General features: G+C 44.5%; 1 long non-coding RNA gene across 1 annotated transcript in view; it reads right to left on the bottom strand.

The window, feature by feature from the left end:
• Positions 1–7,039: 7,039 nt before the first annotated feature.
• Positions 7,040–26,090, bottom strand: part of LOC121830802 (uncharacterized) — a 32,118-nt gene continuing 13,067 nt past the window's right edge. The window contains exons 3-5 of the long non-coding RNA XR_013052554.1: positions 16,888–16,966; positions 11,204–11,326; positions 7,040–7,344 (exon numbers count right to left, since the gene is read on the bottom strand). This is a non-coding gene — a long non-coding RNA (uncharacterized LOC121830802). The remainder of the gene's footprint in view (positions 7,345–11,203; positions 11,327–16,887; positions 16,967–26,090) is intronic.

Raw genomic sequence — 26,090 nt, 5'->3', positions numbered from 1 at the left:
CTCCTTTCCTATAGAAAAATCTGGAAGATATAGTCCAGCAACATCCTATAGAATGGTCTAACCCACGCCTCTCCTTATAGAAGAGTATAGCAGATATGTAGAGAGCAGCTGAGGTGAGACTACAGGTATTTATTACTTGTATATATTGTATATAGTTATTGTACTTTTGTATATAGTTTTTCTTATGTTAGTTATAACCTTTTGCTTTTTTTTCTTTTTATTAAAAATAGAAAAGGGGAAATGTGGTGGTATTCTAACTGTACTGAAATGTGATTTTGATTGTATGTTAATAAATAAAGTTGCCTGGGGGTCAGAGCTATTAGAGCCATAGCAAGAGTGGGGCGGTGGTGGCACATGCCTTTAATCCCAGCACTTGGTAGAAGAGCTAGGTAGATCTCTGTGTGTTCAGGGATACAGCCAGCATTGGAGACATACACCTTTAAGACCTGGGGGGCTGTACATACAGACAGTGATGAGGCAGTTACGTGTTTGGGTTTACAACCAATGAGAAGGCAGAACAAAAAGACTATGAAAAGACATACACACAGGAAGTAGCTCTCTTTCGAAGAGCTAGGACCACCGCAGGAGGAAGGGTGAGATTTTAGCTCTGAGCTCTGACCTCTCGGCTTTCTCTTTTATATTGGTTCTGTGTTTCTTATTTAATAAGACAGTTGGTTACATCTACATAGAAGAGTATAGCAGATACATAGAGAGCAGCTGAGGTGAGACTACAGTCCCCAGCGCACCAAGTCTTTGCCCATAGTAGCCTTCTTCCAGTGTATTTCTGTCTTGATGATTATGGGAGTTAATATAGTTCCCTTTGCCCAAGTTCACTGACAGATTGCTACAGTTTTGCTCTACTCTCGATTCTGCCCATTACAGCTCTGTTTCCTGCCAGCCCCCCACTGTCTGGTATCTTTACTGTACCCCTTTTTAACAGGTGCTCTCCCTTCACAGGGAGCCCACATGGGTCTCAGAGGGTAGATCATCTACCTACAGAGTCCTCAGTCTCCGGTACATTCCTTCTCTGATCTTCTGCTGCCTGGGTAAACTTCGTTTAGCAGTGGAGTGTCACATTCTTCCCTCTTTCCTCCTCTTGTCTTAACCTCCCACAGTTTTCCTCCAGTGCTCGCTTCTCTCCTGAAGTCGGTTATCTGCAAATGGCAAACAGCCTCAGTATCTGGGAATCTGTTTCTGACCCGTGACACCGTCATCAGTCACCCTCTGCCCATGCATGCTCTTGAACTTCTCAGAGACCCCGCACATTTCACTGGCATACTTCGGGAGCACGGGGGGGTGGGGGGGGTGGGGGGGGAATCATCAGGGAATTCAAAGGATACAAGGAAAAGGAGGTTCCCGCTCTTTGAATCCCAGGAAGAACATCAACAAAGACAGGAGAGCAGCGGATGGACATTTTTCTTTTCATAGTCAAGGTCATTTTTTTAAACGTGGTAAATGGAAGTCTTGAAGAAAGTAGATACATATTGGGAATACTAGCAAATATGAATGAAATAGATAGTTGGGGTATAAACCAGCATAGGAGTACAGAATAGTAAATAGCATAGATTCTATCACAGTCTCATAGCTTTTGCAAAGCAATTACAGGCTTGTGGGTAACATGAAAATGATTGATCAGGGTCCACCCAAGATGAAGTTGAGGCCTTATGATGGTTGCTATGAACACTCAACCTGACAGACTGTAGAATCACCTGGGTTACAGACCTCTAGGCATGCCGTAGGGGGCCATCTTGGTTATATAAAGTGAGGTCGGAAGATCTGCCCATTGTGGGTGGCCCCATTCCTTGACTGGGATCCTAGACTACAGAAGTAGAGAGAAGGAGCTGAGCAACAGCATGTGTTCAGCGCTCTCCACTTATTGACTGATGCAATGTGGCTCCTGCTGCTGTGACTTCCCTACCGTCACTGACTGGAACCTAGGACTGTGAGGCAGAATACATCTTTCCTCTCTTCAGTTGCTTTTGTTAGGTTATTTTATCACAGCAACAGGGAAAGAAACTAAGAGAGGTCTGAAGAAGCTCTACACACCCAGCCCATGCATGATAAATTTCAGAGGAACAGATATGAGAGAGCAAAAATAGTGATGAGAAGCAATCAAAGCACAGGGATCTTAGACTAGAAACATTTGAACTGATGGCATGAGCCATGGTGTATTCATCCTCAGGACTATCAATCCTCATATCACCCAAATCCTCAGGATCATTCAGAGCCCATTAAATCATAGATTGCTACCCCCTCCCAGTGGGGACTCTGAATGGGTCTAGGGAAGAACCTGAAAATCAAGATTTCTAACAAGTTTCCAGATGATGCTGATGTCGTTGGTCCCAAAGACCAAGTTTTGAAATCCATTGGCTTTGTGGTTAGAAGCAGGGGGGAAACGAGTGTCATGGATGCTGAGTTGATTGAGACCCTGAGAGGCTAACTGTCAGTCAACACAAGCTTAATGTGCTGAAGGAATGCAACCAGGTGTTCAGCGTATCAAGGGCCAAAAGACTCATCAAGGAGTAAATGCGAGCTGTGAAGGGGGAGGGGGAGGCCTCTTGTACCACGGCTGTACAACAAGTGCCCTGCAAGGGTGGTTGAAAGCAAGTGTAATTGTCCATGAATTGGAACTGGAGGAGAAAAAGCAGCTTATTTGAGGGGGATCTGGGGGAAGCAGTTGGAGATCTATTGTATAATTAAGGAAAAGCTGTGTTTCTGTTTAGGTGGCGGGTAGAAAGAATGCTTGGGTGAAGGCTTGTGGCCCCATGGGAGTTTATTCATTAAGCAGGGCAGAATTCCATGGCACACTGAAGAAGAGGTTAGTAGAAGGTATGAGAGACAGGTGGGTGCAAGTGGGATTGACTGAATGGGGACGTAGGGGGAAGAAGCTGGGGTAGGTAGAGGCCATGGCTACACTGAGGGTGTAGGTATTAGGACTGAAGGAGAGTATGTATGAGCCGGGCTATGGTTGCTGACCTGAGGTCATCATCAGGGAGGAGATTGTGATCTACACATTCTACTTTCACTGTAGGAATCTGAACCACCCATCTGTTGTGTTGTGTGGATGTCTGTCCATGTCTGGTTTTGCTGTGGCAATGGCTTTTCAGTTTTTTACAATCACAATGGGATTGAATATAAGGTAGGCAGGGGAAATTGTGAGGGAGGACAGGAGAAGGGGGTAATACTGTGTCTAGAGGAATTTTTTTTTAGCCAGAGGACATTGTAGTGTGTGTGTGTGTGTGTGTGTGTGTGTGTGTGTGTGTGTGTGTGTACGTACACTCATATGTATGTGTGTTGAAATGATTGGACTGTACAATTGATCCCCTTTATTTCACCATTGTTGCATAGTATGACTTGTGTCTGAACATGTGGCATTGCATTAAAAGCTATAAAAAGAGAATGTGAGATTAAAATCATCACTATGGGGAACTGTAGATATGGCTCAGCAGTTAAGAACACTTGCTGCTCTCACCAAGGACTAGAGTTGGGTTCCTAGCATTCATAACCACCTGTAAGTCCAGCTTCAAGGACTCTGGCCTTCTTTTTTGGGCTTCTGTGGGAACCCCTACACATATGTGCATGTGTACACATGCATGTACAGAAAGAAAACAAATCTTTAAAAAAGAAAGAAAATATATATTGTTTTAAAAAGTCATTAAAGAAACCTCTTTGAAGTGGACACATGTGTCCCTCTCCTGTGATGAAAAGGTGACAGGAGCAAGAGTCAAGGTGTTCCTTTCTTCGCTCTATTGGCAGTTTTGGTAGCCTGTGGCCCTATAGATAGCATCTAAGGATCCAGCGTGCAATTGGAGACTGCATTGTAGAGCAGAAAGAACATGGCTTCAAAATTATATACATTGTAATCTTAGTCTCCCTCAGTCCAGTTGGACTTGAAGAGGTTCTTCAACTCATCTGTAAATGAAAAAAGAAAAAGATAGAGGAAGGAGGGATTGAAAAAAAGAGAATTGACCCTGTAGGATTGTCCCTGAGATTGGATGAGCAATATACACAAAGTTCTTAGCACCTTCCTGAGGCCATACAGAGTCCTCAATAATGAGTTTGCTCCTCCCCACTCTCTACTATCATTTGTATCGCTCTGCTCTAGATTTTTGGGACGGAGGGGTGCCACAGAATGATTTTGCTATGTGGCACACCTCCCAGGTGTTGGGGATGTGAGTTCCTTGTTGGGAAGAAAGGTTGCCTCCACATCACCAGCACTTTTTTCATGCCCTATTTCATGCTGTGCGTCCTTGTAAAGTAAGGCTTGAGTGTTCTAGAAAGGGAAGGCTGCTCAGAAACACTGAGGTTGTGTTTCTCCATACTCTTATCTAATTCAGTGGGAAATGAGAATGATGAAACTCTTGTCGAATCTCGGTTCTGCCTGGGCAGTTGTTCTGAACCTGAACGTTCTGGAAGCTCTTGCTGTCCACCCCTCTCCTCATGGGCCCCCAGATAGGATGTATACTGAAAACTTACAGTTTATTTTCCTGGTTCCTCACTTTTGGGCAGTCCCTTAGTGAGAAAGTAGAAGACCTGGATTTCTAACTTTTGTCATTTCTTGGGGAAGGCAAGCTGGGAGTAGCTCTCTGTGACATTGTAAATTCTTTGAAACCTTGAAGAGAACCCCATTTTTCACACACCTTGCATATGACAGCTAAACCTTGTCATCAACTTGACTTGGCTTAGACTCACCCAGAGGACACCACCAGGCATATCTGTGAGGGCTTCTCCAGAGAGCTTTAATTGAGGTGGGAAGACCCACCCTGAATATAGACAACACTACCCCATGGGCTGGGGTACAGGACTGACTACAACATGGGAAAGGGGCAGCCAGCTGAGCCCTGGAACCCTTCTCACTCGGGTGAGTCTCTGTAGATGCCATGGAATGGGCTGCTTCACGCTTCTGCCTCCCTGCCTCACCCACCGTGATGAAATGAATTCCCTCAGCCTTGGTCTGAAACACCCCTCCCTTCTTTAAGTCTTCTTTGTCAGGTGTTTTATCACAAGATGAGGAGAGCAGAGAATACACTGCATATGCTGTGAGTCTCTCAGAAAAACTCAGCAGCTTATCACAATGAACTGAGGATATAGGGAGGGATGGAGCCCTGTTTCCTTCTGCTTTTATTTCCTGCTCTGGGACTACAGGAGAGTTAGTTGGGTTACTCCTTCTAGAGCAAACATTCCTTGTGAAAAGGCTGGAGGGATGGCTTGGAGGTTAAGGGTTCTTCCTGTTCTTCCAGATGGTCTGAGTTCAGTTCTCAGCACCCATGTGAGGTGACTCACAATGGGTTGTATGTTCTCCAGCTCCAGGGTTTCTGATGATCTCTTCTGGCTTCTGAGGGCACCTACACCCACATGCACAAAATTACACACAGACACACATGAATACACATCACTAAAAATATTAAAAATATATCTAAAAAAGTCTCCACACAACCTTGTGAAATGTGTATGGAGAGATTTGGGGACTACAATAAACTGTAGACTCCAGAAGAAAAGGCACTTCTACACATTTAAGTTGAAGAAAAACCTACGAAGGCAGTGAACAAACACTGTAAATGCAGAAGCTGCTAGCATATGGCTTGCTTAGACTTGCTTAGAACCCAGGGCCACCTCATCTCCTTTCTATTTTAGACCCTTGAGTTAGCCACTGCAAGCCAGGAGAGTAAATGGGAGTGAGAGAATCGCCTTCTTGGACCCATGTTCCAGCGGACAATTTTCAAATGCTCTCACCTTGAATCTGGTGATCACTGTATATTTGGATGGAAGATGGGGCTCACTAGAGGAAGTGGGAAGAGTCAATATATAGTGGGTATTTGCTCCACCCATGACCTTGGGCTAGCTGGCCCGATAGAGGCAGTGCTTCTTGCCCACCTATGTGACCTCTTAAGAGGGAAGAGGGAGGGAGGTCATGAGCTCTTTTAGACATGGAAGGCTTTCTGGTGCAAGGAGCTTCCCCATCTTTCCCCGGGAAATGAAGAGGCAATGGAGCTTTATTTTGTATAAATGAGTGTGTAATCTCCATTTCATACCTTAATAAATAAGTTTTCTTCCCCCCAATCCATGGATTTCTCACATTATTTGGCACCCAATATGGGGCATGAGCCCACAGCCCTGAGATTAAGAGTCTCAAGCTCTACTGACTGAGCTAGCTGGGTGGTGGTGGCACAAGCCTTTAATCCCAGTACTCAGGAGGCAGTGGCAGGTGGACCTTGGTGAGTTTGAGGCCAGCCTGGTCTACAGAATGAGTTCTAGGACAGCCAGAGCTGTTACACAAAGTCAAAGACAGAGACTTACTTTACAGTTTGAAGTAAGTTCATCATTGCTACCCACACCCTCTTTAGCTTGCTGTATTTTTCCAGCAAAGAGCTAGTTTTTTTCCTCCTATGATATACCCAGCATGATGCCCCATGTTCTTCTTTTGAAGGAGGAATTCAGAGAACTACCATCTCTACTCCTATCGCTTACAAAGCCAGAGACCTAAGGAACTAGGTGTTAGCAAGGCCCAAGCTGCACAGTGCAATGTTTCCACCCAATACCAAGTTGGTGGGATATAAAACTCCCTTAGAGACAAACCTTTGAGCGTGTCCAAGAAGGATTTTCTAGTATAAACAAGGTAGGAAGACCAACTGCTTGGCTGAATATGGTGAGCTGAGTACCCAGTGGCTCAGTGCTTCTAGAACGCAGATGTTTATGTGTGAGCAGCTGCTTCATGTTCCTTCTCTGCCACGATTGACTGTAGACTCACGGAATGAGCCCAGATAAACCCTTCCTTCCTTAATTTGCTTTGGTCAGGTGTTTTTTGGTTGTTGTTGTTGTTTTTCCTGCAATGAGAATAGCAACTGTTACAAGAAGGGCAACTGGGGTTCATGGCTTGCTGACTTTTGAAACTGCCAATGCCACAGCGTTGCCATGCACAAGGCTCACAGTAGAGACCTGTGCAGTTGAGTTAATAAATAAATAAATACCGCTGAAATACGTTTTAGAAATTTCTCAGTGTATTCATTTCTGTTGGGTAGCATTTGCAACTCCCCTGGAAGGTACAAGGATATCAGGCTCTGACTTTGACATGCCTGTCCGATGTGTGGCTGCTCTTTGACCTTGGTCTTGCCCCTGCTTTTGCCCCTTTTTCTTCCAGGTTAGTTTGTGGGCTTGGCGAATGAGATGATCCCACAGAGACTATGGTGTCACTTGAAGGGTGAACCTTGTCTTCTGTCTGTAGACTCTGCTCCCTGAACAGGTGGCCTGGTTCTGGGCTTCAGTTCAAGGGTACCCACTAGTTCACTCCCAGGTTGTCACAGGCGCTTCTGGTGGGCTAGGTAGTGGAGTAGTTTCAGATCAGTCCTGAGGAGGAGGAAGCATGCAAACTGTTCAGTTATTGTTCTAGGAGTCTTTGCTGTGCACAGTCCAGCACATTCTTGTTCTGTGACTGTTGCAAAGGGGTGGGGGTGGTGGGGTGGAAGAGTGGGTCATGAATATTTAATCATGGCAAAGCAGGAGCATATTATTTAGATAAACTACTTAATAGCAACACTAGCCCCTCCCTAGATGGGGGAGATGTTGCCTCACCAGCCCAGCTCCAGACTTATGCATGCTTTAATCTTTAAGGTTTCCTTTGAGGGGGGATGTAAGAAGGCTCCCGTCTCTCCATCAAACTGCATCTCTAATTTAAACAGCTGTTAATAAGGGTTAAATCTGCAGGCTGAGCTGGCTCTTCACTTGTTACTTGCAGGGAGGGGGGGCGGATCAATGGAGCAGGAAGCCAGAGGGGCGTCCATTTTGAAAAGGCGTAATGAATTACGTTTCCTTAGTAAAGCTGGCAACCTCCAGTCCAGCTCCCACAGCCTGCCTTTCACATACCCAAGCCCTCTGTGACACATCAAATTTAATGAGACTGCACAGATCTCAAATAAAGAAGGGGAGCGGTGTGGCTACCGCTGCCAGGGCACTTTATTAAGGAGGATCAGAGAGAGCTCTCTAGCTTTAAAAAGAGCCCTTAAAGGCGAAGGATATTTTGGCGCGAGTGGAGGGAGGTCCCCGATTGCCACGGTTCAGATCCCCTCTGGAGCATTTTAACAACCCAAGTTCAGTGTGAGCTTTGGGATCATAGCATTAGCAAACAGGTCCTCAAACCTCACAACCACTACAAACCAAGAGGATTGTGGTAGGTAATTAGGAAGGTTTTGATTTAAGCTCTCCCCCCCCACCCTAAGGCCTTTAGAAGCATACAGAGAGAGACCAGTAGCTGTCATCCATGTGATGAATCATCTTGCTAACCATATTTTCCAAATCAATAAATAAATCACTTGTTTGGTCAGTGGGGCTGCACTTAGACAGACAGTAGAGGGAACATCTTGACAAGGAGAGAATCCAGTGGGTTTGTTGTAGGTTTAGAAGACAGTGCATTATCTGGATACCAAGAGACTTTATTTCATGTGTCGTACTTGTTACTAATTCACAAAGCTTCTGTGAGAAAGTACTATAACCCGTGTCTTCAATGGACTTGTTTATACTGTGAAAAGGGTGAGGGTAAGCTATGAGTTGACACTGAAATTTAGCGTAGAGTTCTGGCCAGTCTTGGAGAACAAAGAAGGTGACAGTGACGTGTGGTGCGCCAAGCCAAGAAAGTTTGTGACAGGCATGCACAGCCCTAGAGAAAAGATTGTCATTTTCTGGTTTCCAGAACTCTAGATATTATATTCAAAGTCCTCCTCTGTCCCTCCTAATACTAAATGTTTTTTTTTTCTTTTCAACCCTGTGTCATAAAAAAAAAAAACAAACATAAAATAAAACAAAACAAAAGATTGTTGACCTTTACTGTGGTCATTCGCCAGATGTGGACTGAATTGTCTATGCTCCTGACATTGACATGAGCATTTTAAGAGCCCAGAGTGGGGCCAAGACATAATGGATTTTGACCAGCACTTTGTCATGTCTAACTGTGTGACCTTGAAAATAATAATTAATTACCAATATCTAGCACATAGTAGGAGCAGTATTAATGCCCACGGAAACATTGGTGTACTCTGTGCTGTAGCTATGGTTATTATAACTTCACAGACGGGGACTCACAGCATAGCAATGGGCTTTGGGTCATCATGCTAGTGAGAAGTAGAGTTGGGCATCCACATCAGTTCTTCCTCCTAATCACAATTTTCAGGTTCCAATCCTCATCTCTTTAAAAGCCTTGTTTGGGGCTAGAGAGGGCCCTCAGGAGTTAAAGAACACTTGCTTCTCTTTCAGAGGATTGGAATTTGGCTCCCAGCTTCCATGCTGAGTGGCCCATTACCATCTGCATGTAACTCTAGCTCCAGGGGCTCTGATGCCCTCTTCTGGTGTCTGATGGCACCTGCACACGTGTGTGCATACACATACAGATAAACACACAGACACATAATTAAAAATAAAAATTCTAAAAACATAAAGACACAAATAAGCATTCTTTGCACTTCAATGAAGCGAAATCAATCACAGTTGTTGATGTAGGAACTTTTACTCTGCCCTCTTCCTCCATCTTGGTGCACTCAGCTTCTCTGTGACCAGCCTTCCAGCCCCATCTTTTAGTCTGTTTGTTAGGTTTGCATTAGAGTTCCTGGTTCAGTTTCATTCCCTAGTCACATGAGCTCTTCTTCAAAGCCATTCATCTTTTCCTCGAGACTCCATTTTGAGAACTACTTTGGTCATTGCCCTCTGCCCATTGATTGGGAAAACAAGAAACTGATCAGTGAGAGGGCCAGGTGCAGGCCCAGGATTCCTAATTGGGAATAAAAGGGAACTAAGCCATCAGGTAGGTCTACATCACTTTGAATCCCAAATGTTGCTTCTTTGGAGCACAGAGGCCCAGAAAGAAAAACAGCTCAAAAGAAGCATGGCAAAGAGAGTTCATGGGGACATGTAGAAAAGGGCTCTAGAGGACAGGTCGGTGAAGCTAGCACATGCAACGTTTTAACATGACAACCTATTACCAGAGTGCTTTGAGGGAGAACACTGAAGTGATCCTCTTAGGTCTTTGCAGACAATATCTTATTTTCTTTCCTCTTGAGAATTAACATGGGTTCTTTATCCAGAAAAGTTCCCGGAAGTCCTGCCAAATGGGTGAAGTCAGCTCTTGTGTTCATTCAACCCCTCTGGCTCTCTGGGTTGGCTCATAGTCTGGTTGCATCTTAGGTTGATAAAGCAGAGACAACTCACACTGTGAGTTTGCAATTTACCTATTTAAAATCAGTGTTGCTTTGTCTTGGTGCTGCGTCTCATCTCTCTGCTGGCTCCCACCTCTTTGTCTTAGAGTTTCCAACCTGTTAGGACTTGTCTCCTGTGCCCTGCCTCTTCTGGCTCTTGCAACCAGTTACATTTTTATCTTCCTTGTCAACCTGACAGGATTTAGAAACGCCAGGAAAACACAGCTCTGGGTTTGTTTTTGAGGGTATTCCCAGAACAGTGTAACAAAAGAGGGAAGACCCACATTGGTGGACAGCATCATCTCATGAGCTGGGTTCCTGAATGGCACAAAAAGAAAAAAAGGAAGCAGTGACCCAAATTCATCTCTCTTTGCTTCCTGACTGTGGGTGTTGTAGTGCATCCACTGTCTGCCCTGGTAGGGTACACTACATGCCTTCAGACATAAAGAATAAAGCTGTTTGCCGTTAAGTTCCTTTTTGTTGGGTATACTGTCACACAAAGAGAAAAACAAGGAAGACACTATAAAGCACAGTAACCAGCACTAGGCACACAAACTGTTTCCTCAGAGGAGCCTTCCTTGGTATAACTTGGTGTTCCCAGAGGTACCCTTCATTTGATTACTGGTCCTCTGGTCTCAGCATTCAGACCTTGCAGTCAGTAGTCTGACAGTGGATGGAAGCAGACTTAATCAGCTTAGGACTATAACACTCTGTATTAAGGGTAAGACCAAAGCAGTTGACCATAGTGGATTGCAAGAGAAGCCCTCATTTGTTTATAGAGTTAGGTGCAGAGCTGCTTCTGAGGTACAGCTAGAGATACACAGAAATCCGAGCTGCCCTTCAGCAATGCCCCAGCAGCTACCAGCAAATTCATACCACATGGAGTCCACAACAGCAGCATCACTACTCAACTTAAGGATGTCTGGCTGACCCTGGGTTTTCTCTGGTTATGGTGCTGGCTAGTTTTCATCAGCTTGACACGGCCAGAATCACATGGGAAGAGGGAGCCCCACCTGAGGAATTACCTCCATCAGATTGCCCTGTGGGCGTGTCTATCTGTGGCACACTTTCTTGATTCATGGTTGATGTGGAAGAGTCCAGATCATTGTGTGGGTGGTGCTCCCCCGGGGCAGGTGGTCCTGGGTTGTCTAGAAAACCAAGATGAGGAAGACTTGGTGAACAAATCAGTTAGCAGCATTTCTCCATGGTCTCTGCTTCATTTCTGGCTTTGAGTTGTCCCCCTGACTTCCCTTAGAGATGGATTGTGGCCTGGGCAGTGTGAGATGAAACAAACCCTCTCTTCTCTAAGTGGCTTTTGGTGAGGGTTTTTATCAGAGCAATAGAAAGCAAACTGATTTGAATTAGATCAGCTGCTAACATAGAACCAATGGGCTGTGGCCTGGAAAAATAGAACATCCGACATTTGCTCATCTCGGTGGCTTCTGCGCAGGTACCACACCCATCACACACCTCCTTTCTCATACTCAGAGGTACATTATTTGGTCCCCAGGTAGAGGGTGGGAATATTTGTGTCTCTCTTTCCTAATAATAGCTGTTGGTCCAGCTAGGGTACTGAGATCTGAGGTAGAACACTGCAGACTTCCTCCACTGTTGGCTTCTTATAGACCCATCATCACTGTCTAAGCTGGGGATGCTCGGTGATTCTCTGAATTAGAAAGGACATTCCCCAGTGTTAATCAAGTGTCCACTGGTCAGTGCTGGGAAGATATGCTGTTTAGTAGACAGAAGGGTAGGGAAGACAATGTTCTTTATTCTTTCAAGGTCCTAGCAAACATAGACACTCTACTGTAAACTGTTAACGTGGGCAGCACTCCCTTTGTGGGGTTGTTGGGAGGATGGTGTGGGTTAAGCCTGTCAGTTAAGTGCCTAAGACACAGAGAGTGTTCAGCAACTACAATCATATCAAGGACAGATGTGACAAGCTAGTTTCAGACAGAATTTATGAAATCCTTTTGTTGTTGTTGTTGTTGTTGAAGGGCTCTGGAAACCCAGAAGATCAACAAGAAGTTCATCAAACAAGACAATCAAACAATACAAGCAAAAAGAACTAGACAGTGAACAAATTAATTCTGTGACTTCTCAACACATTGGATTTGTGGAAAATATTTATATATGCAAAGAGTACACTTGGTACTTCGCTTGTAATAGTTGAGGCAGTGTCTGGAGGGAGACACAGTCCATGTGAACAGCTAAAGTGCCCTCTAAGTGTCTTCTATTGTGACAGCCATCACTGTGATTGTGGCTCCTGACAAGCCCACTGGGCTCCCTGGGAAGTAAATGCTAGAGTGGTTCAAAAGTAGAGACAGCCAGGCGGTGGTGGCGCACGCCTTTAATCCAAGCACTCAGGAGGCAGAGGCAGGCAGAGGCAGGCAGATCTCTGTGAGTTCGAGGCCAGCCTGGGCTACAGAGCGAGATCCAGGACAGGCACCAAGAGTACACAGAGAAACCCTGTCTCAAAAAAAAAAAAAAAAATCCCAAAACCAAAACACTAGTGCTAACCAGCAGTCAACCAAACAACATGACTGTGGCACACACAGCCAGAAGAAGGTCCCCAGAAGGACATTCATAAAGGCACTAGGGAATGACTGGACAATAAGCCCTTTCTGATACTAAAAGGTAATACTTGAAGACTGAGTTTGATGCCAAAGGCTGGGACAACACTTGGGACAGAGATTCTATTTTAACTTTCTGGAGATACTTCAACAAATAGAGTCAAGAAGAGCTAAGGAGAGAATTCTGTTCTCTGCGTGAAACTGGCTGAACCATTACCCATGGCATCTCTCCCCATCTCATCACCCTTTGTTAGCTCTGTTTTGGTGATGGCATGTCCTGAACAAGCTCCAGGGGCTCCTCCTTGGCTTTCCCACAACCTCTTGAGAAAGTAAAAGAGAGAAGACAGGGGCTCGGCTTGTAGCTCAGTGGTAGAGCACTTGCCTAGCATGTGTGAGGTCCTGGGTTCACTACCCAACACTGTAAGAAAAGACAGGAAGAAAGAAGACAGGAAGGCAGGCAGGCCGGCAAACAAGCAGAAATGATTGGGGTAGGGGGGAGGAAGGGAAGCAGGGAAGAAAGGAACTGAAGCCAGGCAATGAGGTATTTGAGTGACATGGGACACAAACCAGAGAAAGGGAAGTTGAAGGTTCACAGTCTAAGAAGAGAATGAAAAAGAGTATTGCCAAGAGGTTAGAAGGACGGAGAAGCCAAGGACAGCTGGCTAGGTGTCTGCTGGGGGAAGCAGGATTGAGTTCAGGCATTTCAGTCTGCAGCTCCAGGTGAATGCTAATCAATCATTTGCACGATAGCTGTGGTGCAGATCAGTGTGTCAGACAGTCCTCCCTCCCATTCCCTGGGTCCCACCTGACCCTTCCCGGAGCAGGGCAGGGAAGGAATGTCGGTGGAATCTGCTAAGGCTGGGGCCCTTCCAGGGGAAACAGAACACAGAGCTGTGCAGGGAAGGGCTGGGGAGAAGCCTAGGGAGACACAGGATAGCAAAGCAAGGAAACATGACCACCATAGTTCTGGGATCTGGACCTGGCCGCCAACTCAGATGGCTTTATTGTGTTCCCTTGGAGTTCCTCTCCTTTCCTACACCATACACTTCCTCCTTTTAATTTGATATATTCTCTGTGTCTCTACAGGAGGGTATAGTGGGAAGTGGGGAAGAACAGCCTGAGTCCTAAGGAAAAACCCAGGACTCGACCTCCGTTGGCTGGAGTTATTTTGGAATAATTCCAGATTCTAAAAGGGCTTTGGTGAGGTCATCGTGAAGGGCCCCATGACCTTGCCAGAGAAGGCTCTTTATCTTTCTCTTCCCTTGCACCCGGGTCTCCCTTTTGAAGAAGTAAATCTGAGGGGAAACAGTTTCAAAGATTTTTTTTCTATAAAGAATTAGAGAAGTGGCCTGATCCTTATATCATCCATCGAAAGGAGGGTTGCATCATGAGCTTCTAGTCAGTCACGACTGGAAAGATTGCTTAACTAATAAAGTAACTGCCAGTTAAGCATGAGGACCTGAGTTCAGATCCTCCACACCCATGTGAAAAAGCCAGGTGCATTGGTGCGCACGCGCACACACACACACACACACACACACAGAGAGAGAGAGAGAGAGAGAGAGAGAGAGAGAGAGAGAGAGAGAGAGAGAGAGAGAGAGAGAAATAAGAAACAAGAGCGTTGCCATAACCCTGTAGTCCTAGCTGTCCCGGTGGGAGCTGGAAGGTTGAGAGTTAGGGAGCTCACTCTCACCCTGGATCACATAGTAAGTTCATGACTAGCCTGCTTTACACGAAACCCTGTCTCAACAAAACAAAACAAGGGGAGACTAGGAAGTAAGACTGGGGGTTCAGAAGGGGGATAGCAAAGAGAGAAAAGAAGGAGAAACAGAAAGGCAGAAAGGAGAGCGGGGCATAGGTACATGCTGATGAGAGCCTCTGCCGTAAAGGAAAAGCTCCAGCGTGGAGTGCGGCTTGCGCGACTTCTAACTCGGTTAGTATCTTGAACTCTATCAGTTTACCTAATAAAAACCTGAAAGTCATCTTCCAAGCCCTTTCCACGAGGAAAAGCCCTTCAAATTCCTTTCTTCTCTTACATGGTCTAGAACTATGCACTTAGGACACACGTGGCTGTTATTGGGAAATACCCTGAGGCATGCCTTATGAATGCAGGTATATGACTACAGGTGCATGTGCAGCCCTGGGTAATTTTCTCTGTAAATTTCTGAACCCACAGATGGCCACACCATGCAAACATCGATGAGTGTACCAGATGAAAATGACTGGAACTCCCCAGGGAAAATGCCTTCACAGTCTTCAAACTTGCCCAACAGTACTACATGAAGGTGGAAGCAGGGAAGGAAAGTAGAAGAAAATCTCCCAGGCATGGTGGGAGCACCAACCATGTGGAACGGAGTGGGCCAGGAACCCTTTTATATTTAATCTTACAATTCGTTTAGTTTAATCCCTGCTTTTAGAATAGTGTTTCAACACACTGTGCAACTGAGACAATCCCTTCTGGTAAAGTGTCTTAGAGAGAGGCCATTTCTAGTTGAAAAGCCAGCTGTGAGGAGCTGGAAGGCACACAGCTGCAGACAGCTGGGGGGGGGCTGGTACTGAAACAGGATCCTGGGAGAAGTGAACTTCAGTTTGCAGGCCCCGAGGCTGTCTGTGGGGAGATGTGTCAGCACAGAGGCTCGGCTCCTGTGCTTGCTTGGCCAGGGCTTCCTTCTTCTCAGACACTGGATGGAACTCAACTGAGAGGCACCAGAACACTTAAGGGTCAGAACAGGATAACTAACCCCTTTTTATAAGTCACACACAGACACAGACACTCACACAGATACACACACACATACAGATACACACACAGAAAGAGACAGATACACAAACATAAACACAGCAGACATTCACACAGACACACAGACTCCCCCACACACACACACACATACACACATCCCCTTAACTTCCTTTGATTCAGAGAGTAGACTCTCTCACAACCTAGCAGTTGCCACTTAGGAACTCCAGCAGGAAAAGATTTAAATGCATTAAGGCCAAAGCAGTTTGCAAGAGAGCATTTGACAGAGCTAAAGTTAGCCCTGTCATGATGGATAGTCAAGCATCTCTTAATTGCATTTACATGTTCACTAGAGAAAACCAGGGTCCTTTTGAAAACATGATTGTCCCTCTCAGGAATCCCCTCATCATAACTCTAGAAGATAGTATAACACAAATAACGCTTCTCAGTGTGACGCTTTCAGCCTTTGCTTTGGATTCCTATTGTCACTGAGAGAGTGTGGTGGTATTGTGTTCCCCCAAAATATTGTGCACACTAATAACTTATCTGGGGTCAGAGAAGAGAACAGCCATAATATTAAAAATAGAGGATAGGCAGTGGTAGCACACATCTTTAATCCTAGCATTCCAGAGGCAGAAATCCCAGGGAGTGATGGCAGAAAGCAGAAAGATATATAAGGCATGAGGACCATAAACTAGAAGTATTTGGCTGGTTAAACTTTCAGCCTTTTGAGCAACACAGTTCAGCTGAGATTCATTTGGATGAGGACTCAGAAGCTTCCAGTCTGAGGAAACAGGATCAGCTGAGGAACTGGTGAGGTGAGGTGGCTGTGGCTTGTTCTGCTTCTCTGATCTTCCAGCGTTCACCCCAATACCTGGCTCCAGGTTTGTTTTTATTAATAAGACTTTTTAAGATTCGTGCTACAGGAGAGCTCCTTACTTTCCAGTCTACCCTGTCTGTGCCTAGGGTGTGCAGTCTCCTCCTCTCTTCATTTGGGATGTGCCCTGAGAAGCTGAGATGCCTCTCCTGCTCATCGTGTAAATGTGGCCGTGCTGGAGTCCACAAACGATGTCAGTTACAGCGTCAGGGGACTCAGGCCACAGACCAGAAATGCATGTGGAAGTCAGGGGCTTGAAGAAGCAGCAGGGAGTAAAACAGAAGGCTTGTAAGATGGGAGACACACAGAAGGGTTCCGACCATAAGAGAAAGCAAGACTAAGAACACATCTTCATAGCCGACCGCATGGCCAGCTCTGAGTGTCTTGCCTATCTTCTGTGGCAAGGGAAAAGACCTGCTGCCTAGGAAGCAGGGGTTGCTAATGTTTCCCATTTGTGTGATATGTGCAGTTTGTAACCTTGCCGCATAAATATGAATTTTACAACGTGTATCAGCCACTTACCTTGTTGCTGTGACAAAATGCGACTTAAAGACTTGAAGTTCCAGAGGGTGTAGTCCATCGTGGTAGGGACTTGCTCATTCTGTGGCAGTAGAAAAAAGCAATGCTGTCCACATGGTTTGAATCAGGAAGAAAAACAAACAAACAACAAACAAACAAACAAACAAACAAACAAAAACCAGTCCGGAACCAAAGGTAGATATAATGTTCAAAGGCCAGCCAGTAGCGATCTGCTTCTACAGCCAAGCCCCACGCAAATAGAAATGTAAAATTTTCTATTATGTGTATTTGTTTGTTTTTTGAGTGTGTGTGTGTGTGTGTGTGTGTGTGTGTGTGTGTGTGTGTGTGTGTAAGGAGGTCAGGGGAAAACTTGTAGGAACCAGCTCGCTCTACAATGGGATCCAGGGATTGAACTCAGGTCTTCAAGCTAGGTGGCCAGCTCAATCTGCTGGTCATCTTGTCAGCCTCCCTTTCCTGTTTTTGGTGACCACATCCTGGTGGTGTTATTTGTTCTGATCTTCTAAACTGCTGATTGGATCCTATTACAAGTTTTCTCATAGATGAGGCCATATTTAACCACATGGAATGTATTGTCATGGGGGCAATGCTGGTAATGTTGTGCCAATTAAGTTATTTGTTTAGGTGGGAGTTCAGGAGAAGGGTGCTGTCATTTCTATACAAAATGGTTCTGTGATTTGTCAGGCATGGTGGCATGTACCAGTAATGCCAACATTGAAGAGGCTAAGGCAGATGGATCTCATGTTCAAGGCCAACTTGGGCTCTACAGGATACCCTGTCTCAAGAAACAAACACATTTCTGGGAATACGGCCATAAGAGTCTAAGTCTACATAATGCAGAGATAACCAGTACACGTGTTTATTATGATAGCATTCATAACAGCTAGGTGGTGGAATCAGACTTGGTGTCTGTCACTCGATGAACATATAAAGGAGGTGTAGTACACATAGGCAGTGGCATTTTATTCAGCCATAAAGAGGAACAAGCATTATCCTGTTTTTAGGAAAATAGAGTTGGAAATCATTATACTGAGTTAAGCAAGCCAAGTTAAGAAAGACAAAAATCATGTTTTCTCTCATATGTGTGTCCTAGAACACACACACACACACACACACACACACACACACACACACACACACCATGAAAGTGAAGTGGGGACTATTTAGGGAAAGGAAGGGAACTCTTGGAAGGAGAATGGGGAAAAACATAGGTATGGGGATGAATGTGGTCCAAGTCTGTGATACACGTGAGTGAAAATGTCTGTATACAATAGACATATGCTAAGTAATAAAATAACAACACACCCCTAGACAAGCAAACTAGCTCTACAGGGTGCATTTGGGTCTCCTAAGCTGTACTGTGGACACCGTCTTTCAGATGCTTTGGAAAAAGAAAGATGGACATGTTGAGAAGTGCCTAAGTGCTGTGGGAAGACAACCTATTGACAGCTACCACGACCTCCCATGGATCTCTGTCTTTATTGGATTTTAAAATAAGCTTTTGCTTTTCAGCAGGAGTGTTTAATTATTACTCTGATGCTTGGGAGGGAGAGCCATGGACTGGGAGATGGTATAGTTTGAATGTGTCCTCCACAGGTTCTTGTGTTGGCAACATAATCATCAACACATGTTAAGGGGCCCACTCAGGACATTTGGAAACAGATTGTTAAATACACAATTCTCAATCAATCTGAAGAGAGGTCTGTGGTATTGTGAGCAAGCCTTGGTTCACTAGGAGCAATGGATACATTTGCGAATGTTGTCTTAATAACAACACTTGAGTGACAGAGATTAGGAAATTAGAAAGACAGTCAAACAATGTAAATCTGGACTTAATAAGAGCATTGATAGCGTTCTGAGATAGTGGTCAGTGTTTAACAGGGACCCAACACTTGCTGGATGTCTGGAAACTGAGAAACTCGGTGGAGAGAGAACGGTACCTTCAAGTGGTGGCTGACTGTCCAGGTTCGGTGTCACAATCAAAGAAGAATGAGGCAAAATTAATGCATTGTGCATGATGAGCTCATCTATGCACATGATGGGTCGATCAATGTATGTCCAAAGGTCCTGGACTGTGGCTTTTCTGCCAGATGAGAATTCTAGCTTCTGAACTGGAAATCTGAGAGAATCCCAGGAGTTCGCTTGGATGGTTCAAAGTCAGGAAGGGGTTTGGGAAGAGTGAGTCAAGGGTTTAGGAGAAGTGAGACTATAGTGGTTGTTCTGAGCTTGGGTTTTTTGCCTCACTAGACAATGAAAGGGAGAGACTGGACCACAGGAAGGGAATAGCTGATCTTACTATTTCAATTCATGTTCATGTTTAGGCACTTGGGTGTGGGTGAAGGGTAGAAGCTGCTGGGATACAGACAGACTAAATGCCCTTGACTGCAGGAATGAGCAGGGCTGAGTCCACAGGACTCGTTAGGACAGCTGCAGGCATGATGGACATGAAGGTGCCCAACAACCAACTTTTTTGGAGCGATGAACACTTTGCCTGCTACTGAACCAGGTGATTTTTAAATTTCACCCCCCCCCAAATAAAAACTCTCTTTTCAGCCACTACAGTGCTATGGATGGGCTGTTAGTTATCATCAACTTTTGTTCTGAGTTCAATTTAAAAGGTCCATTTGCCAGACTCATAGTGTAAGCTGTGGCTCACAGCTCCAACAAATCATCATGCCAGCAGGAAAAAAGTCTGGGATTGCATTCTAGTTATTATCCGCCAAGCAGGCTGTCTTTACAAATCACTTCACTTCCTTTGGCCTTCGATTTGTTTCATTTCAATGAAAACAAGCAAACAAATAAACCATAGATTGGTGTGGTGACACAGGTCTCAGGTCCAAGCCTGAACCATTCAAGTGGTTTGAAGAAGAATGCCCTCCCATGGGCTAATATATCTAAACACTTGGTCTCCAGTTGGAACTGCTTGGGAAGAATTAGGAGGTGTGATCTTGTTGGAACAGGGGTGTCCCTGGGTCAGCTTTCAGGTGTCCAAAGCCCACACCATTCCCAGTTAATTCTCTCTGTCTCCTCCTGCTGTGGATCATGTGTAAGCTCTCAGTTATGGTTTTAGCTTAGGCTTGCCTGCATCCATGCTTCCCACCCTAGTGGTCATATGATCTAACCTTCTGAAACCTGAGTCCCAAATTAAACACTTTCTTTTATAAGTTTCCTTGGTCATGGTGTTTTATCACAGCAATAGAAAAATAACTAAGACATCCATGTAGGGAGTTCTAGGCCAGCCTGGGCTCTAGAGTAAGACTTTGCCCTAAAACTCCTTTCCTCAGATAACTTCATTATGGAATATCCCACCTGGCAATATGCACATACATGTACTTACATATGTGATTAGCACACCTACTGCTCAACTCATGCCCCCACATGAAAATATTCTCAGTGCCTTTGATGATTATGTGTGTTGACTTTTTATCAACTTCTTCAAACACTGTATACTTTCTTATCCCATACACAAACTCCCCTTTTTTAAATAAATTTTTTATAAATTTATAAAATAACCTTTTAAAACAACTTTTTCATCTCCTTTAAAGAAAATCTGTGTGCATTCCTCAGCAGTCTATTGATAATCTGTATGCTTTAGGTTTTTGTGGGTCATCTTAACTCTGCATGGAGCTAAGGTTTCCTTATGTACAAGTCCGAGGTGTGAATTTGTTGGTTTGCTATTTGCTTCTGGGCAACAGGAACTGATCTTGAGCTTACATAGACACTTGCTAGAAGGATCAAGTGCCATGCTCAGACTCAGGAGGCAGTCAACAAGCAGACCTCAGGAGGGGCAGGCTTAGGACAGCTGCTAATACCAGAGTTGGCCAGTTTTTCCAGCAATGCAGCCACCAACTCACAGCTCCAGCTCTACTCTCTTCCTTTATTAATTATTCAAGATGCAACATTACCAGAAACAATCTAATTGGCTCCATCTGGCCACGTGTTCCTCCTTGTCTTCAGACTAATGGTGTTCTGTGATTGGCAGCCTCCCAAAGGTACATGAAGATGGAATAAGATATTTTTCTGAAGGAAGTAGGCCTGGGTTTGCCTTCTCCTCCCTGAGTTAGTTAGGTTAAGAAATCCTTGATACCACATTGGGAAAGTCCTTCTTAAAGAACTGGCTGAAGTATTGCCCATGTTCATTCATTTGCTATGTGAACAAAACCTTTTTCAAAGTGCTTACACGGCATTAGGTACCATGTTAGATGCCAAGAATACAAAGGCGAATAAAATACACCTGATTGCAAGTCTGAAGAAAAAATAGTAACTAGGCCTGGAGTCCTGTACTCAACTGTCTCTTTAGTCTTTGTTATATCATGAGGTGTCATTATGGTCACTTTACAGAGGAAGCCCAGGGGTTAAATTTTCTACCCAGGTGTCTCGGTTATAGTTTCTATTGCTGTGAAGAGACACCATGAACACATCAACTCTTATAAAGGAAAACATTTAATTGGGGCTGGCTTACAGTTTAGAGGTTTAGTACATTGTCATCGTGACAGGAAGCATGGTGGCATGCAAGGTAGACATGGTGCCAGAGAAGCAGCTGGGAGTTCTACATCCAGATTGGCAAGCAGCAGGAAGAGAGTGCCACGCCAGATCTGGCTTGAGTATCTGAGACCTCAAAGCCCACCCCCACAGCTACTTCAACAAAGCCACACCTACTCCAACAAGGCCACAGCTCCCAATAGTGCCACTCCCTATGGGCCAAGCAGTCAAACACACAAGTCTAGGGGGGCATTCCTATTCACACCACCACATCAAGTAAGGAGAAGCCTGGAGGGGAAGCCCAGGGTCCCAACTCCAGGGCAAGTGGCCTTACTACTACTGAGATGAGTTTTAGTAGAGTCAGATACACTGGTAGATGTTAGACCTAGAAATGTGGACATTTGAATGCTAACGAGAAATTTATCAGGAGGCACCATGGTAGCAAGCGGATCGTCCCAGGCTTAGGAATGCATAAGGGAAGTGTTGGGAAGCAGCTTTGGGTGAAAGTCCTCAGAAGTAAGGACTACATGGGGCCCGCCTTTCCCTCTTTGCCCTTTTTCTGAGTTAATTTCTTGCAATTTGATATCAATGCATAGAAAACTTCTGTTTCAAATTTTCATGTTTATCTTTTCACTGAGTAATAATTCCATTCAAGAAAAACCATTCTGGGTGGTAACGAGGGTTCAGGATTTATTTACTTAAGATGTGGGCAGAGCCCCGAATCAGAACCTCTATCATCATCTAAGCTGGCATTTCCCCCAATGTGCTTTGTGAAAACTCTTGCCTAAGGCTTTCAGATTTGGTTTGCTGGTTACAATAATATACTTGGCCAATTGCTGAGGCTTTGTGTGCATCTGTTGTGTGTTTAATGTGGAACCTCATGGAAGATTTGGAGACTCAGGTCACAAAGGCAGCTTGAGAGCTGCATCCTGTCAGATTCATGACAGAATTCCACCGCTTTGTGTGACCATTTTCAACACGGTATTAAGCCTTCCTTATCTTAGTCATCACTTTCAGCCCTGGGCTCTGAAGACTTCAGGTGTCATTATGGGACTGTGGAGTTGTGCTCTCTGGAGAAAAACTAGATGTGATGTGCACCGATAAAGTAAAAACAAAATAGGATGGTTTCTACGCAGGCTACATAAGAGAAACCAGGAAACACCGAAATCAAGTCTGAAGGCTGAACATTTAGGAAAGGTTAATTTGCAGGAAGCACTGGATGGGACCATGGGACATAATTCTGAATGGGGAAGCAGACTAGTATATTTGCATAGTTTACATCCTTATTTCAACTTCCACAATTAATTGTGAAACTTGGTTTTAAGCATTTATCACTCCAGGGTAACATTTTTAGAAGAAAGGATGTATATCTGAAGGGCTCGGTCACACCTTAGAAAGACCTGGTAAATGGTCAGTGGTTCCCACTTTTGTCTTAGAAGACAAGGATCTCTCTCTCTCTCTCTCTCTCTCTCTCTCTCTCTCTCTCTCTCTCTCTCTCTCCTTCCCTCCCATTCCCTTGTCACCCCTTCCTCTCCCCCCTCTCTCTCCCTCTCTTTCACCCTTTGGACAGACTCGCTGAAGTAATTAACAGGAAAGGATGGAGCTAAAACTCTGGCTTTTATGATGTTGTACTTACTGAGTTTCACTAGAGAGCCAAGCAGCCCGCTCTTCCTCATTATGGAAACCCCTTTGCAGAACACAGAATTTCAAATGGAAATTTAAGGGGCAGAACATTTCCATTTTCATAAGGAGCTTGTGACACTGGAAATTACTTCTTTGGAGGCTCCTGAGCAAAGTTGTACATTTTAAACAATCCCTACAACCCATGCCCCTGACTCTTTGTTGAACAGGTTTCTTATCTTCACAATGACAACTAAAATAGAGGAGAAGAGAAAAACTCCGCCATCCTTAGGCTCTCTATTAACTCAGGCAGGGCACTGACCTTCAACTGGTCCCCCTTTCTTTTTGTGGCCTCCACCAGTTGCATGTTCTTAATATTGCAGCATAAATGAGTCTAATTAAGAACATACATCTCGGACTGAAGAAAATCATTTACTGCTCTCCATGAACACTAAATTTAAAAGAAATGGAACAACATAGAGGAGAGTCATATTCTCCCCCACTTCTCTCTCTCTCCCACCCCCCCCTCTCTCTTCCTCCCTCCCTCTCTCCCTCCCTCCCTCCCTCCCTCCCTTCTTCAGTTCCCTCCTTCCCTCTCATTATTCTCTACTTTCTGACCACAATAATTGTTCTGACTCAGTATTTCAGTATCCCTAACTGACATCTTGCCTGTCAGGTTTTCATCCCAACTATTCTTCTTACGTATTTTTTCCTGTGCCTTACAGATAATGTGAAGCAGATATTCTCTGAAATTTATTTCTAGTTTGTGTAGTAAATTATTTCCAGAAGTTAGCTCCTTTCTTTTGTTCTGAAAGAATTTTTGCCTCCTGACTTATGTTGATCCACCCTTCCACTACCTTCCCATCTGCCTGCCCTATCTATCTTTACATCCATACAGTCTCTAATCCATCCATCCACCACCTGTCTACCCACCCACCCGTCCATCTGTCCACCCACTCACCAAACCACCTACCCACTCATCTACCTATCCATCCATCTACCCATCCCTTGATGCATCCACCCACCCATTCATAATAATGGCTTATCAAGAGCAGATACATGCAAAAAATGTTTGCTAATGCATAGGTAGCATAATTTACCCCTTTCATTCATACTGGAATCTGGAAAGATTTGTTTAATTTTAAGCAGAATACATATGGTGTATGCCTTTAAAAAATGTGGGAGCTGATGAGATGGTGAGATGGGTCAGTGGGTAAGGACACTTGCTGCTAAGCCTGATGGCCTGAGTTTAGTTCCCTAAACTCACATGGTGGAAGAGAAGAATTGATGCCTGCAAGCTGTCCTCTTACCTCCATTTGTACACACACACACACACACACACACACACACACACACACACACACACACGTGCGCGCGTGCGCGCGCGCGCGCGCGCACACACACACACACACACACGAAAGAGAGAGAGAGAGAGAGGGGGAGAGGGAGAGGGAGAGGGAGAGGGAGAGGGAGAGGGAGAGGGAGAGAGAGAGAGAGAGAGAGAGAGAGAGAGAGAGAGAGAGAGAGAGAGAGAGATTAAGAGTACTGTGGATGTCATCTGTTTCTAATGGCATACTTATCTTGAAGAGATATTTAAAAATTGGTTTCTCTTCCTTTTTAGAAGACTGACCTATCCATTAGGAAAGTCAGGAACCTATCTGGAATTGTTCACAATACACAATCAGAGGGCAGAAAAGATGAATACTTAAAAGGCTATGCATGCTTAGGGGATGATCTCATTGAGCAAAGAAAATTTATCAAAGATATTTAAATCTAGGCTTTAAAAACAGGTTATGTTTGAAAAATTGAAGAGGAGGATGAAGGTTGATACCATAGAGGATTAGCTGTTTTTACCATGGTTCCTGGGCATTCTGTATGTATATTAACCCATCAAATACCTATAGAAACCAATGGTGAAGTTCTATTAATACATTAGTCTGTAGTTAAATAACATGCAGAACAGCAAAGTTAAGTGGAAATATAATTGGTAACTGCCACAGTCAAAATTTGAACACGTTCAATGGCTACAGGGCAAGTGCTCTTAACCATCGGCCTACTAGAGGTGGGAGGAACAGAAAGGCTGGGTGGGAAAGGTATGGGAAAGAAGCAGCCATGGATGCATGAAGGACAGAGGACTAACATTCTTCATTTCACTGAAGTCATGAATTTATTCAAAGGTAGATAAAATTTCTCTCCTATTTGCCTGCTTTAGCAATGGATATTTGATTATTATTTTTCATAAATTCTGCCCGAGGGAACTACAGCAATGGGTTAAATTTTTTCCTTTGGGCTAAGTTTTTCCCCCCAGTAAAAACAATATTAATACAGAGTTCAGATCCTATGATTTATTGCCTGTTTGAAAATTCTTTTCGTCACTGTATATTTTACCAGTAAATATTTAATCTTTGGCACCAAATGCCACCCTGTGTATTAACTGTGGACTTCATATTTTATATTAAGCTAAATTCTAAAATATTCTATGAAGAGAAAGACTTTTCATATCAATAGTCCACTGACAGACTGTGCCAAAAGCAATCCAAAATAATACCTCTTGGTCATGGTACCCTTTCGACAAGCATGCTTGGCAATTGTAAAAGCAAACTTCCCCTCTCTGTCTTGTCTGTATTCGATTACACTTGCTGCACAATCCCAAATTCTTATCCTAAACAGTTGCCTGGTGCCCAAAGACATGACCAAGGGTAAATAGCCTGGCTGGAGGCTTCGAGCTTTTGCATGGGTGGCCTCATCCAACGGATGGTTTTCTTTTCCTGTCTTTGAGGCTGTGGTTTCAAAAACTTAAAACCACCAGACCCAGAAAAGATAAATCTCTCTCAGTTTGCTTCAGAAAATCTAAACCCAATAAAATCCACGTTGGTGGTTTCTGGAGAGTACTATTCATCTGTCTCGCAGGGCCAGGCCTTCAGGCTCTCCCTCGTTCTCCCAGTGCTGGAGTTTCACTCTGTTTTGTGACCCTAATGCATCACTCCCTGCTTGCTCTCCTCTCTGCTCTTGTAGCACACTCTATTTAAAAACACTCCATACCTTCCTAGACTTCTCATGCCGTTCACTTTGGGGGAAAGGCCTTC

Source organism: Peromyscus maniculatus, chromosome 7 (genome assembly GCF_049852395.1).
Source record: "Peromyscus maniculatus bairdii isolate BWxNUB_F1_BW_parent chromosome 7, HU_Pman_BW_mat_3.1, whole genome shotgun sequence".
NCBI lineage: Eukaryota > Metazoa > Chordata > Mammalia > Rodentia > Cricetidae > Peromyscus > Peromyscus maniculatus.
This window is presented reverse-complemented; position numbering and strand designations above follow the sequence as displayed.